Raw genomic sequence first — 13,378 nt, 5'->3', positions numbered from 1 at the left:
ATTGGATTCAATACTTTTACATTAGTAATGCATTTGTACTTTTGTGATGATGGGATGAATTATGATGATATGGTGAATGAATTGGATATTTTGGATATAAAACGTTTATATTCTTATTGTGATGATGGTTAAATTGTGATGATGTGTAACTTTTCCTATTATGTGATGAATGTTTTGTGTTCTAAATAAATATTATTAATTTATTGTGGTGTATTCTAAATGTTTATAGTTAATGTGTTTATAAAATATTATAATTAACATTTCATAATGTCATTATAGATAATATAAGATGACAGTTTAAAATATCCTTATAAATTATCATTACTAACATAATTTATTGTCCTTATATAAAATTTTAAAATATTTATTATTGTCAATATAAATTAGTTTAGGTGACATTTATATTTGTCCTTAGTTACGTAATAAAAAGGCATGCATAAATGTCATGAAATATGTTTTAGTGACATTTTCGATTGTCATTATATTCCTATATTTAAGACACTTTTGAAGTTAGCATAAATATTTTATACTGACATTACACAAATGTCAGGAATACTAGAGGGTCTATGCTAACACCGCATTTCAATACATTTTTTGGTGATGTCACCATAGGTTTAGTGTCACTAAAAATATACTATAAGGGCATTTATGTGTGTCCTTAAAGACCTAAATTCTAGTAGTATATGCTTTTGTTTCTTATATTTCCGCTGCATATCTCTGAAGAAATGAGCAACGCCGACGACGAGCACGCGAAGAGCTATTCACCCCCCCTTTAGCTACTTTTCAGTCCCAACAAGTGGTATCAGAGCGAGGCCGCTCTTCACCGGAATCATCGTCGGAAGGGGCAAACAAAACAAGCAAAGCTAGAGGGTGAAGAAGTTGGAGCGATTCTACAAGTCGAAGACTTCATCACAAGAAGCTCAACTTCAAATGGAATTCCGAGATGGACTCGGATTCGACACAAGGGTACCTCCACAAGTCAAGCTAAATCTATGGAAGGAGTATCATCTTCGGAACAAGAGGAAGCCTCTACCTCCGGATCCAAAGGAGAAAGTGTCATCCCTACACAAAAAGGTATAAACATTTCAATTAATAATAAAAATCATATTATATGCTTTGAATGTAGGGAAAAAGGGCATTACAAAAGTAAATGCCCTAAATTGGCCAAGAAGAAGGGCCAAGTGGCACAAAAGGGCAAGGAGAAGCCCAAGGAGACCATCCCCGGAACAAAGAAGAGCAAGGAGCACATTGTGTGTTTTTCTTGCAACTAAAAGGGGCATTACCGAAGTCAATGCCCTAAGGGGAAGAAGGTGGTCAAGGCTCATGGAGGAAGCTCAAGTCAAGGGGGAGCCTCCAGGGTAAAAAGAAAGGTAACTTTCATTGAGCCTACCCCTTTAAATTATGGTAAAAAGCATGATAGTTCTAACTTATATCATTTTAATGCTATTTACCATGAAAATAGGAGGCATGATAAAGTTAAAGAAAATCATGTAGCTTTTCATGCTAAAACCACTACACCTAGGGCTAGGAATGTAGATAAAAGTCTAGGCAAGAACTCTAAGGATTTTAGGTACAAGCCAAGAAACAAAAATGCTCATGGATTTAATGGAAAACCGAAAACTAAGGACTTAGTGATGGAAAATCAAGTCTTGAGGTCAAGACTTGACAAACTAGAAAAGACCCTAAAAAGGATGGAAAATATCCTTAAAGGGCAAAATGAGCAAAACCTAGGTTTAGGACAACAAGGGTCATCCAAGGGCCATAGAGGTTTGGGATACAAACCTAAAATCAAAAAGGATGTACCTACTTACCATAGGGTTCCATACAGCTATGGAACCAACCCTAAGTCTAGAGGTCAAGTCAAGGATACAAGGGAAGTTATCCCTAGAAGTATCTTTGCAACGACAAACGTGACTAAGACTTCTAAGAAGTCTAAGAAAGTCACACACAAGGTTACAAGGGAAGCAATCCCTAGGGTTGACCTAGAAAATGTGACTAAGGCTTATAAGAAGCCAAACAAGGTCACTAGGAAGGTATCTAGGGAAGTTATCCCTAGTAAATACCTAGAACATCCAAGGAGCACCAATAGGTTTTGGGTTCCTAGGAGCATCTTCTTTACCCCATAGATGGGTTAGAGAGTGTCAACTCTAAGAAGAAGGGTAGTTAACCTAACTTTGAAGAAATTGACACTCAAGGAGCATTTTCAAGGTTATTATTAACCTTTGAAAATGAAATGGATTTATCATTTACTCTTTGGAAGAGTAAAATGTGACAAATTTGAGAAGTATTGATTTTATTTTAAAATGGCACAATTTGGGAAAATCTAAGAAATACCAAGTTGAGATTTTGGTATTTTCTTAGTGTTACTCTTGTGAAAGAACGAAATATGCCAACATTTGAGGAAAAGATTAATTTCAATTAGCATAAGTTAATCAAGATAACTAGAAATGCCCATTTAGGTTTTGGCACTCTCTTGAAGCACTTTGGGCAATCTAGGGTTTAAGTTTTAGGATTAGCTAAGACTAAGGATACTTAGATAGGTAATCTAGGTATTTTATTTATGCTAGACTTTACCATGATTGTTTGCCCATTATATGCCATGACATCATGTTTTATTTTTGCACTCATGCCTTATCATGAAAATACAAAAATACCATGTCATGCCATACATACATCATGTAGTTATAAGAAAATTTCCTTTTGATTTTTTTTTTTATGTATGTCATAACATTATCATGCATTATGTTTATTTCCTTAAAATTAAGGACAAATGTCATTTATAAACAAGTGGAATCAACAAGTAACATCCTTGGTGGATGATTACCACTCAAAATGCCTAAATAGATATGCATGATCCCTAGATTAGGGCAAAACCAAAATTTACATCTCACAAAGACCTATAAGATGACTTGTATGTGTTTTGTGCACAATAGATACAAATGAGATGTTAGGATGATGAACAAAACTCAACATGTTGATTTAGTGCATTTCTTTGAGTTTTAAGTTCATCAAAACACATAGTTATGTGTTTTCCCATCATTGGAAAAGCTAATGTACAAGTCATGTGCATTAAGCCCAAGGAACATGGTGGGATATTGGTTTTGAAAATGTTTTTAAAATGATTTTGGAAAACCTTGGTGAAGGCTATCTTTTGATAGTAATCACCATTGACTAGTTAGACACAAACTTGAAGAAAACACTAAAGTTTTTGCAAGTTCTCAAATTTGTGTCAATCTTTGAAAATATGATGTATTTTCATAAGAAACTATTTTTTCATGATAAATTATACCCTAAATAATGTCTACACCAATTTTTACAATTTTTGGAATTTTGTAGAATTTTTTAGAGGTTTCTGAAATTGGCTGAAATTGAATTTCAGCAATTTCAGGCTTTCAATCGATCAGTGGATCGATTGGAGTGTCTCAATCGATCAGCCGATCGATTGAGAAGGTATTTCTTGCGAGCAGAAGCTCGCTGGATCGATCAGCCGATCGATCCAAGAAGATTGAATCGATTAGTGGATCGATTCAGAAGGGTTCAATCGATTGGAACCCAACTCCAATCGATCGAAGATGCTGATTTTGGCTAGGAAAGCTTATTTTTCAGCATTTTGAACCTATTTTAGTCTAGGTAACCATTCCTAACCCCTCAAAATACATGTGTATACATAAAAAGGGTGTTTTCATATTGAAAACAAGGATGGATTGGTTAAGAAAGACTAAATTAAAGTTTAGGTTGAGGTGGGTTTCAATATTGAATTTTTGAACCTCAAAACTTCTAAATTTGGGTTTCCTAAAGGCTTAAGGATTCCAAGTCATTGTTGGTGCAATGACTGAAGTTACCACCATGTCTTTAGGGGGAGGGACTCTTTAAAGGCATGAAAACTATTTTTCATGAACCTTGGAAGGTGGTTAACATTCTTTTCAGAACATGCTCAAGGTTGAGCGTTTGAACTTTAATGGGGAGTGGATATCCTCATTGTTCAAGTGGTTTAAGTTAAAAATGCTCGGAGATGGGCATTTGACTACATTAATGGGAGAATGTAGGGTTAAGGATAATGAAGGGTATGGAACCTTCATTATCGTGTTGATCACAACGAGTGAAGTTGTGAACAACGATGAGCAACTCTTCAGGGGGAGAATCTCAAAGGGGAGAGTTTTCAACAAGTGAATTTGTTGATGTGTGCCCAAAGATGGGGCAATTGTTGATGTGTGTCAATAGGGGGAGAATGAAGGGTTTAAGTTAGGACTTCATTACCTAGAGGGAGTTTGCCCTCTTAGGAAGAGAATGAAGGGTTTGACTTATGTCTTCATTACCTAGTGGCATGAAGGGGGTTGAGGCTATGGGATTAGCCTAACTTAAATGTGGTATTGTCAAACATAAAAAAGGGGGAGATTGTTGGTGCAATATCCCTCGGGTCAAGGCTGACCTGGTTGACCAAGCTTGAGTCTTGGTTTGGGTTTCGATGTTTGACAATGCAGTTGTACATTTGGGGAGATTGTTTGGTGCAATTCCCCTCTGACCAGGGTCTGATTAGGTTGATTGAAGAAGAGTCAAGTAGGTCAAGGTTGACCAGATACTTGATTGAGAAATCCTAACTAGGATGTTAGGTAGAAGGAAAATCCTGGTGAGTGAAGCCAGGTGAAAGACCTAGTGAGTGAAGCTAGGCAGATAGAAAATCCTAGTGAGCGAAGCTAGGTGAAAGACCTGGTGAGTGAAGCCAGACAGAAGTGAAAAATCCTAGTGAGTGAAGTTAGGTGAAAGACCTGGTGAGTGAAGCCAGGCAGAAGAGAAGTCCTAGTGAGTGAAGCTAGGCAGAAGGGAAGTCCTGGTGAGTAAAGCCAGGCACGGGGAAATCCAGATGGGTCAAGGTTGACCAGACATATGGTGGAAGTCCAAGTAGGTCAAAGGGATTGACCGGATACCTGGCACAATGAGGAAAAGTCCAAGTAGGTCAAGGGAGTGACCAGATACTTGGCATGATGGAGAAAAATCCAAGTGGGTCAAAGGGATTGACCAGACACTTGGTGAGAGAGTCCTAGCTGGTCAAGGGTGACCGGATGCTAGGTTTTATGTATCGACAAGTCATGGTTGACTGGATGTTGGTTTAGGGGGCTTTGGACTTGCTTTTGGGAAAAAAATCAAGATCTGGATTGATCAGCGGATTGATCCAGCAGATCTGGATTGATCAACGAATTGATCCAGCAGATCTGGATCGATCAGCTGATTGATTGGATCATTCCCAATCGATCAGCTGATCGATCGGGTGAGTCCCCACGAACAGAACCACTTTGGATCGATTGGGAGCTGCTGTTTGTGCGCGATAAGCCCTGGATCAATCAGCCGATCGATCCAGGCTATTCCAGAAAGCACAGAGGCACTCTTGATCGATTGGTTGATCGATCCAAAGCCTCCCCGATCGATTGGGAGCAATCCAATCGATCGGGATCCGACCGTTGGCGTCGTATTTAGCTGCAGGCGAGCGTTTCCTTCAGCAGAACTTGACCGATTCATCTCCGATCATCACAGTGCTCCCACAGCTTCTCCACAAAGTTCAGATCGTCAGTTCTTGAAGGTTCTTGGAGGTTTTCCAAGTCAAGAGGTGGATCTACAGCTGAAGAAGAAAGCTAGGGTTAGAGTTTTATTGTAAGCTTGTGTTGTATTTTGTTTCCCTTTCCTTTTCTTCTTGTAGTGTGAACTTGTAGGGCTTCTCCGCTTTTGGTAGTTACCATAAAGGAGAGTTTTCATAATGGAGGGTGCGTGAGAGTGTGGATCCTTGGATTAGTCACCTCTTATGAGGTGGATACCAAGTAAACCATCCTTGTTAGCGTTGTATGCTTTTGTTTCTTATATTTCCGCTGCATATCTCTGAAGAAACGAGCAACGCCGACGACGAGCACGCGAAGAGCTATTCACCCCCCCCCTCTAGCTACTTTTCGGTCCCAACAGATATATCCCGTATCAACAGAACCATCCCACGTCACGCTGCTCGTCTAAGTCAAGGTCCTGTGTCACATATACAATTCATGTAATATACATTTGCATATACTACACATAAATGAATCACCTATAAATAAATAGCCAACTAAGAAGTAATAGCTACCGTGACTACTACCCTTTTCCATTAGTAAAGCTAGATTTAATTTTTAACCTAGCTGAATCCATCTAAGAACTAAACTCCCTTTAGATCCTTAATTATCCCTAATCCTTCCCTTATCATCTAACGAGAAGTAAACCTGAATATCATGGAATCCATACCCGATTTTAGGTTAATCTACATTTACAACCTCTAATTAACCGAGATAGCACAACAGAACATAACCATACAACATTTAGGTTAATCTAATCACTGCTAACTAGTAAAACAGCATACTCTTAACCTTCCAACACTAAACCGAACAATTCATACCCCTAGTGATTCCCTCAATAATCTAGGTCAAGGAATATACAGGACTTACTGCAACTAATGTTAGATCAAGAGGATAGAACAAGAACTAACAGTGTATCAATTTCCTACACGCAGTAAACTATACAGTGCACCTTCACTGGTCGGATCAAAAGAAAGAACAGCAAGAACTAGAAGATTTAATCCTTACAACTGTAATACTAAAAATTACTCTCCTTACCTCTTCACCCTTCATTCGTCGGAGGTAATCACAGATCTGATGAAGAGATCGATCCAACCGAGCTGTGGTGGCCAGAAATCAAACACAAATCTCAGCTTCTAACAAGATTGTCCAAATCAACACAAGAAAAGGGAATCGGGAACTCGAATTCACGACCAAAAACCCAACTGCTTACCTCAAAGATCACAGCTAGGGAACGATCGGTTCCTTGTCGACGAATAGAGAAGGAGATCGGGAGGAAGTGATGGTCGTTACCTCCCCCAATAGGTCGACGCTGGCTAGATCCAAATCTCAATGCCCTCGATCCCCTTCCGACAGAAGGCGAGATCCCCAAATTGAGATCCGTCGCCGTTGTTCGCCGAAATCAGAGAAGGGAGGAAGGGATCAGGGAGAAAGAGGGTTCGGCTGTAACTAACCTCTCTTCCTCTCAACGCTCCAAGGTCCGCTCCTCGCCAACGCCACCGAGAGAAGAAGAAATTGCCGGTCTCGGTCGTGTGACGTCCGAAGTCGCAAGGAGCAGAGGACGGACAGAGGAGAAAGTCGGGGGAAAAAGAAAGGGCTTCGGCGCTTTATAGCGAGGTTAACCCAAACCTTAGGTTAGCTCAATTAAAACCTAAGTTTAAACTTAATCAATTCCCACTTAATTTGGGTATTCTAAACATGCCTCTATCTAGCCCCGTCGATATATGCCTCAAAACGAGTCATATGAACTCCGTTTAACTCCAGAAAAACTTCTAAAAATTCTTAAAAATTTTCCTAAGGTTATTCCATGATAACCCTAAAAATAATTTCGTATATATTACACATGGAATGCATTATGGATGACCGACATCTCTTGAGATAGTTCCAGCTCATAAGCTACCTCGCTAACCCTTTTAGTAATCAGGTATGACCCCACATAACGTAGACTCAACTTTCCTTTCTTTCCAAACCTCACCACTCCTTTCATAGGAGCTACTTTGAGAAACACTGAGTCCCCAACATCAAATTCTAGTGGTCTACGACGCACATCCGCATAGCTCTTCTGTCGGCTCTGAGCAGTTTCTATCCTCTGGTGAATGTTCTGAATGGCTTTGGTGGTGTCCTCGATAAAATATGTCTGGAGTCCCATTTCTTTCTTTTCACCACCTTCATACCAACAGATAGGGGATCTACATCTCCTCCCATATAGAGCCTCATAAGGTGTCATTCCAATAGTAGCTTGATAGCTATTATTATATGTGAATTCTGCTAAGCATAGATATCGACACCAGCTCCCTTTAAAATCTAAGGCACAAGCCTGTAGCATATCCTCCAGAACTTGATTTACTCATTCTGTTTACCCGTCAGTTTGAGGATGAAATGCGGTGCTAAACTGTAGCTTAGTGCCAAGAGCTTTCTGAATACACTCCCAAAAGTGTGAAGTAAAGCGACCATCTCTATCAGAAATTATGGTTTTGGGAACTCCATGTAATCTGATAACCTCTTTAACATACAGTTGTGCTAATTGTTCAATAGAGTAGGATATTCTAATAGCTAGAAAATAAGCATACTTGGTCAATCAATCCACTATTACCCAGATAGCATCGTAACCATTCGTGGTTCTGGATAGTCCTACTATGAAGTCCATAGATATATTCTCCCACTTCCACTCTGGAATCTGGATAGGCTATAGAACTCCTCTCGGTCTCTGATGTTATGTTTTAATCCATTGGCATGTCAGGTAGGTACTGACATTGTTAGAGTGTATACTAAAAGCCTAGCTTTTTGTAAATATTTATTTTAAAATAAAGAATCACATTGGTCAAATGTCTACATTTATATGCTAGGTGTAGTTGTTCAATTAATTTATATTATAAATAACATAGTGTGTGGTGTCACACACAGAAGATCATGTTATCAGTTCCTTAAAAGTTATAAAAAGTAGCTCACGACTAAGATGGAAAGGAACAAACCATTGGAATAGTCATAGTGTAATCTTGACTATAAAATTACACTAGTACACTCTGAGTGTATTGAGCAGGACCATTTGAGAAAGTTTCTTTTTATACTGACTATATAAAAGAACAATATCTCTGTTATTATGGAAGTGTGTACTCTTAATTATGATATAATAACTGACACATATACTTAATACTTATTTCTTTAATTTATCAAAGGGTGTGATTTAGCTCATTAAATCAATAGGCCCGATAAGTTGGGAAATAATATTATTTATATGGTGTGTTATTGATTATAAAATGAAACTGTGTCCTAGTAATCTAGGTTTATGATGTCCCCTTGAGGAGTTCATAAGGATTATCATGTAAACCCTGCAGGTAGACTTAGTCCGACATGACGATAAGGTTGAGTGGCACTACTCTTGGAGCTAGATATTAATTAAGTGAGTTGTCAGTAACTCATTTAATTAGTGGACATTCAATATCTTAAACACAGGGAGAATAATACACTCATGATAAGAAGGAGCCCATATAGTAATATGGGATTGGTGTGATAGTGTAATAATAACTCTTTAGTGGAATGAGATATTATTGATGAACTCGAGTTGGGTGTTCGAGGCGAACACAGGAAGCTCAAGTTCATCGGGAGACCAAAACCAATTCCTCCTCGCGATCCCTATCATAGCCTCTTATTTATAAAGTCTTATATCCACCTAAATCCACCTTCTTACCCATCCATAGGTGGCCTGCCAAGCCAAGCTTGGAACCCAAGCAAGGGCTGACCAAGATAAGCCTGGGATGGATCAAGTGGTGGTGGCCCTAGCTTGGAGCCCAAGCTTAGGTGGCCGACCACAATAAAAATAAAAAGGATTTTATTTTAAAATATTTCCTAATGTGGAAGACATGATTTTAAAAGAGAGTTTCAAAATTAAATTTTATCTTTTATAGTTTCTACAAAGGATTAAGAGAAAAGTTTGATATCTTTCCTTATTTGTAGATTGAAAGGAAGATTTTAATTTTGGAAAAAACTTTCCTTATTGTAATCATCCACATGTTTTAATAGAGAGATTTTAACTTATAAAAGTTTCATTTTATAACCAACCATGAAGGGAATTTTTTAAAAGAAAATTTTTTATTTTAAAAATTTTCGGAAACAAATTAGGAAGTTTTAATTTTATGTTTAAAACTTTCCTTGTTTGGAGGACTTGTAGGAACCGGCCATTAAAAGAATAAAAGGAAATTTTAGTTAAATTTTCCTTTTGTTCATTGGCAAGGGAAAATAAGGAAGTTTTAATTATGTTATAAAACTCTCCTTTCCTTGGTGGTGGTCGGCCCTCTCCTCTCTTCTTTCTCTCTTCTCCTTTTGTTGAGGTCGGCGGCACTTGGAGCTCTAATTTCATCTTGGTGGCCGGTTGCTTGTGGAGAAGAAGAAGAGAAAGAAAGCATCCCTTGGAGTTTGGTTGGTGGCCGAAGTTCTTCATCTCTAGGAGATTGTTGGTGGCCAAAACTTGCAAGGAAAAGAAGGAGGCTTGGGTGGATTCTCATCTCGGTAGATCATCGCCCACACGACGTCCGAGATAAGAAGAGGAATATGATAGAAGATCGTGAGGTTTATAAGCTACAAAGAAAGGTATAACTAGTTGTCTTGTTCCACATCATACTAGTTTTCTTTGTATGAATTTTGAAATACCAAACACAAGAGGCTAACGATTCTAGGTTTCAAATTTATGATTCAATTTTGTGTTTCTTTTGTTTTTCGATCTTGTGATTCGATTGTTCTTAATGGTTAAACCTAGGGTTACTATAAGGAGATTAAATATTGAATTTCGTTGAAAGGCTTTGTCTAGAAAGTGGTGGATGATCCCATACCCAAGAAGGCCTAGTGCCTCGCCATGTTTAACCTGGAAGCCGATCTTTGAAATAAATATTTAATCAAATTTGTAACATAGGTGGATTTGGATTAATAATGTTAAGCATCGTTTGCGATCCAAGTCTAAACCTCTAAGAACAAATTTGGAATCAATAATGTTAAGTTCTCTTTGTGATTCCAAATTCAATTTCTAAAGAACACAATTGGTTGTTAGGAAAGGTTTAGGACTTGTACAAAATTTTTGCACAGGGGAACCGGTACGATATTCCGAGTAGCAACCAACAGACATATCTTGCAATATCTCTTTTCATTCCAGACCACCAGAAGCGTTCCTTTAAATCTTGGTACATCTTGGTGGAACCAGGATGCATAGCGTAGGGTGTTTCATGGGCTTCATCTAGAATTTCTTGTCGTAGTTCTTCTTGGTTAGGGACACAAAGGTGATCACCATAATATAGTATCCCATAGTCTAATACTCGAAACTCTCCATTTTCTCCTTCCTGTATTCCCTGCTTGATCTTCCGAATATTAGGATCTTCATCTTGCCCTTTATGTATATCGTCAAGTAGGGTTTGTTGGTTAGTCCTAGGAAGATCGTACAAGTTCCACTGTACAAAAATTTTGTACAAGTGTCGAACTTTTCCTTAATAACCTATTGTGTTCTTTAGAAGTTAAATTAGGAATCACAAATAGAACTTAACATTATTGATTCCAAATTTAACTTATCTGTTCTTAATGGTTTAGACTTAGATCGCAAGCGGAACTTAACACTATTGATCCAATCCACCTATGTTATAAATTTAATTAAATATTAATTTCCAAAATTGACTTCCAGGTTAAACATGGCGAGGCACAAGGCCTTCTTGGATATGGGAGCAACCACCACTTCCTAGACAAAGCCTTTTAAGGAAAGCTAATATTTTATTTCCTTATATAACTCTAGGTTTAACCAAAAGGAATAATCGAATCACAAATTCGAAAAACAAAAACACAAATTCGAATAGCAAATCTGAAAAATTAGAATCTAATGCCTCTTATGTTTAGAATTCTAACAAAGAAAAATAACTAGCATGATGCCGAAGAAAATTACTAGTTATACCTTTTATTTGCAAGCTAATGACCTCAAGATCTTCTGCCGTATTCCTCGCCTCGCCTTGGACGTTGTGTGAGCGACGATCCTCCAAGATGAACACCATCCAAAAGAGCTTCTCCTCCTTCTAGTATTCGGCCACCACCACTAAAGAGAAAAAGAGAGCAAAGGGAGAAGATAGGGAGAGAGAGGGTCGGCCACTTGAGGATTACCAAGCAAGAGAATAAGAGTTGTTTTCTCATGAGGCCTCCTCATCCCTTCTTTTATATTACTTGCCCAAGGCAAATAAAGGAAGAATTTTTACAAAAATTAAAATCTTCCTCTTGTTTTTCCTTTTTTATTTTTCCTTTTCTTTCCTCTTGATTGAATCAATCACCAAATCATTGATTGGTTTGATTTTATTTGGCTGGCCCTTGCTTGGGCACCAAGCAAGGGTGGTCGGCCTCTTAAAGAGGAAGAAAAATATTTTTTATAAAATTTTATAAAAGAAGAAAACCTCTTATGAAATTTTACAAGCTCTCTTTCTAAAAGTGGATGTTAAAAAAGGAAAGTTTTAAAAATTAAACCCATGTTTTAAAATTTAAAACTTCTCTTCAAAAATTTTCTTTTTTAACATGCTTACAAAAATAGAAAATTTTAATTTTAAAACTTCTCTTCCTTTTTTCTAAAACCATGAAGATGGTTAAAAAAGGAAAGTTTTAAAACTTTTATAACTCTCTATTAAACCATGTGGCCTAATTCAAATATGGAAAGTTTTTAAAATTAAAAACTCTCTTTTAAAACTTGTAGTTTTCTACAAAGAGAAGATTTTAAAAATTCAAAACACTCCTCTTATTTGAATTATTTATGGTCGGCCCCTACTTGCTTGATCACCAAGCAAGAGGGTCGGCCCTCTTAAGGAGATGGTGGTCGGCCATTGCTTGGTCACCAAGCAATGGGCCGACCTCCTTCTTGGACACCAAAAAAGGCTTTTATTTGGATGGACTTGAGGCACTAATGAGGCTACGATAGGGACCTAGAGGAGAAATTGGTTTTGGCTTTCCGATGGGCTTGAGTATCCCGTGTTCGCCCCGAACACACAACTCAAGTTTATCAACAATAACTCATTCCACTAGAGAGTTATTGTTGCACTACCGCACAAATCCCAAATTACATTTATGTGCTCCTTCTTATCATGAGTGTGTTAGTCTCCCTGTGTTTAAGATAACGAATGCCCACTAATTAAGTAAGTTACTAACAACTCAATTAATTAATATCTAAGTCCAAGAGTAGTACCACTCAACCTCATTGTCATGTCGGACTAAGTCCACTTGCAGGGTTTAACATGACAATCTTTATGAGCTCCTCTTGGGGACATTCTCAACCTAGATTACTAGGACACAATTCCCTTATATAATCAACAACACACACTATAAGTAATATCATTTCCCAACTTATCGGGCCTATTGATTTATCAAACTAAATCTCACCCTTTGATAAGTTAAAGAAATAGATACTAAATATATATGATTGTTATTATATTAGGATTAAGAGTACACACTTCCATATAACTAAGGTCTAGTTCTTTTATTAAGTCAGTATAAAAAGAACTTACCTAAAATGGTCCTACTCAATACACTTAGAGTGTACTAGTGTAATTTATTAGTCAAGATAAACTAATACTTAATTACACTACGACTTTACCAATGGTTTGTTCCTTTCCATCTTAGTCGTGAGCAACTGTTTATAATTTATAAAGAGCTGATAACATGATCTTCTGTGTGTGACACGACACACCATGTTATCTATTTTATAAATTAATTGAACAACTATATTTAACAAATAAATATAGACATTTGACCAATGTGATTCTTTTATTTCAAAAATAAATGTT

The sequence above is a fragment of the Zingiber officinale genome, chromosome 4A (assembly GCF_018446385.1).
Source record: "Zingiber officinale cultivar Zhangliang chromosome 4A, Zo_v1.1, whole genome shotgun sequence".
In the NCBI taxonomy this organism is placed as follows: Eukaryota; Viridiplantae; Streptophyta; class Magnoliopsida; order Zingiberales; family Zingiberaceae; genus Zingiber; species Zingiber officinale.
The sequence above is the reverse complement of the archived record's forward strand: the minus strand, read 5'-3'. Positions refer to the sequence as shown.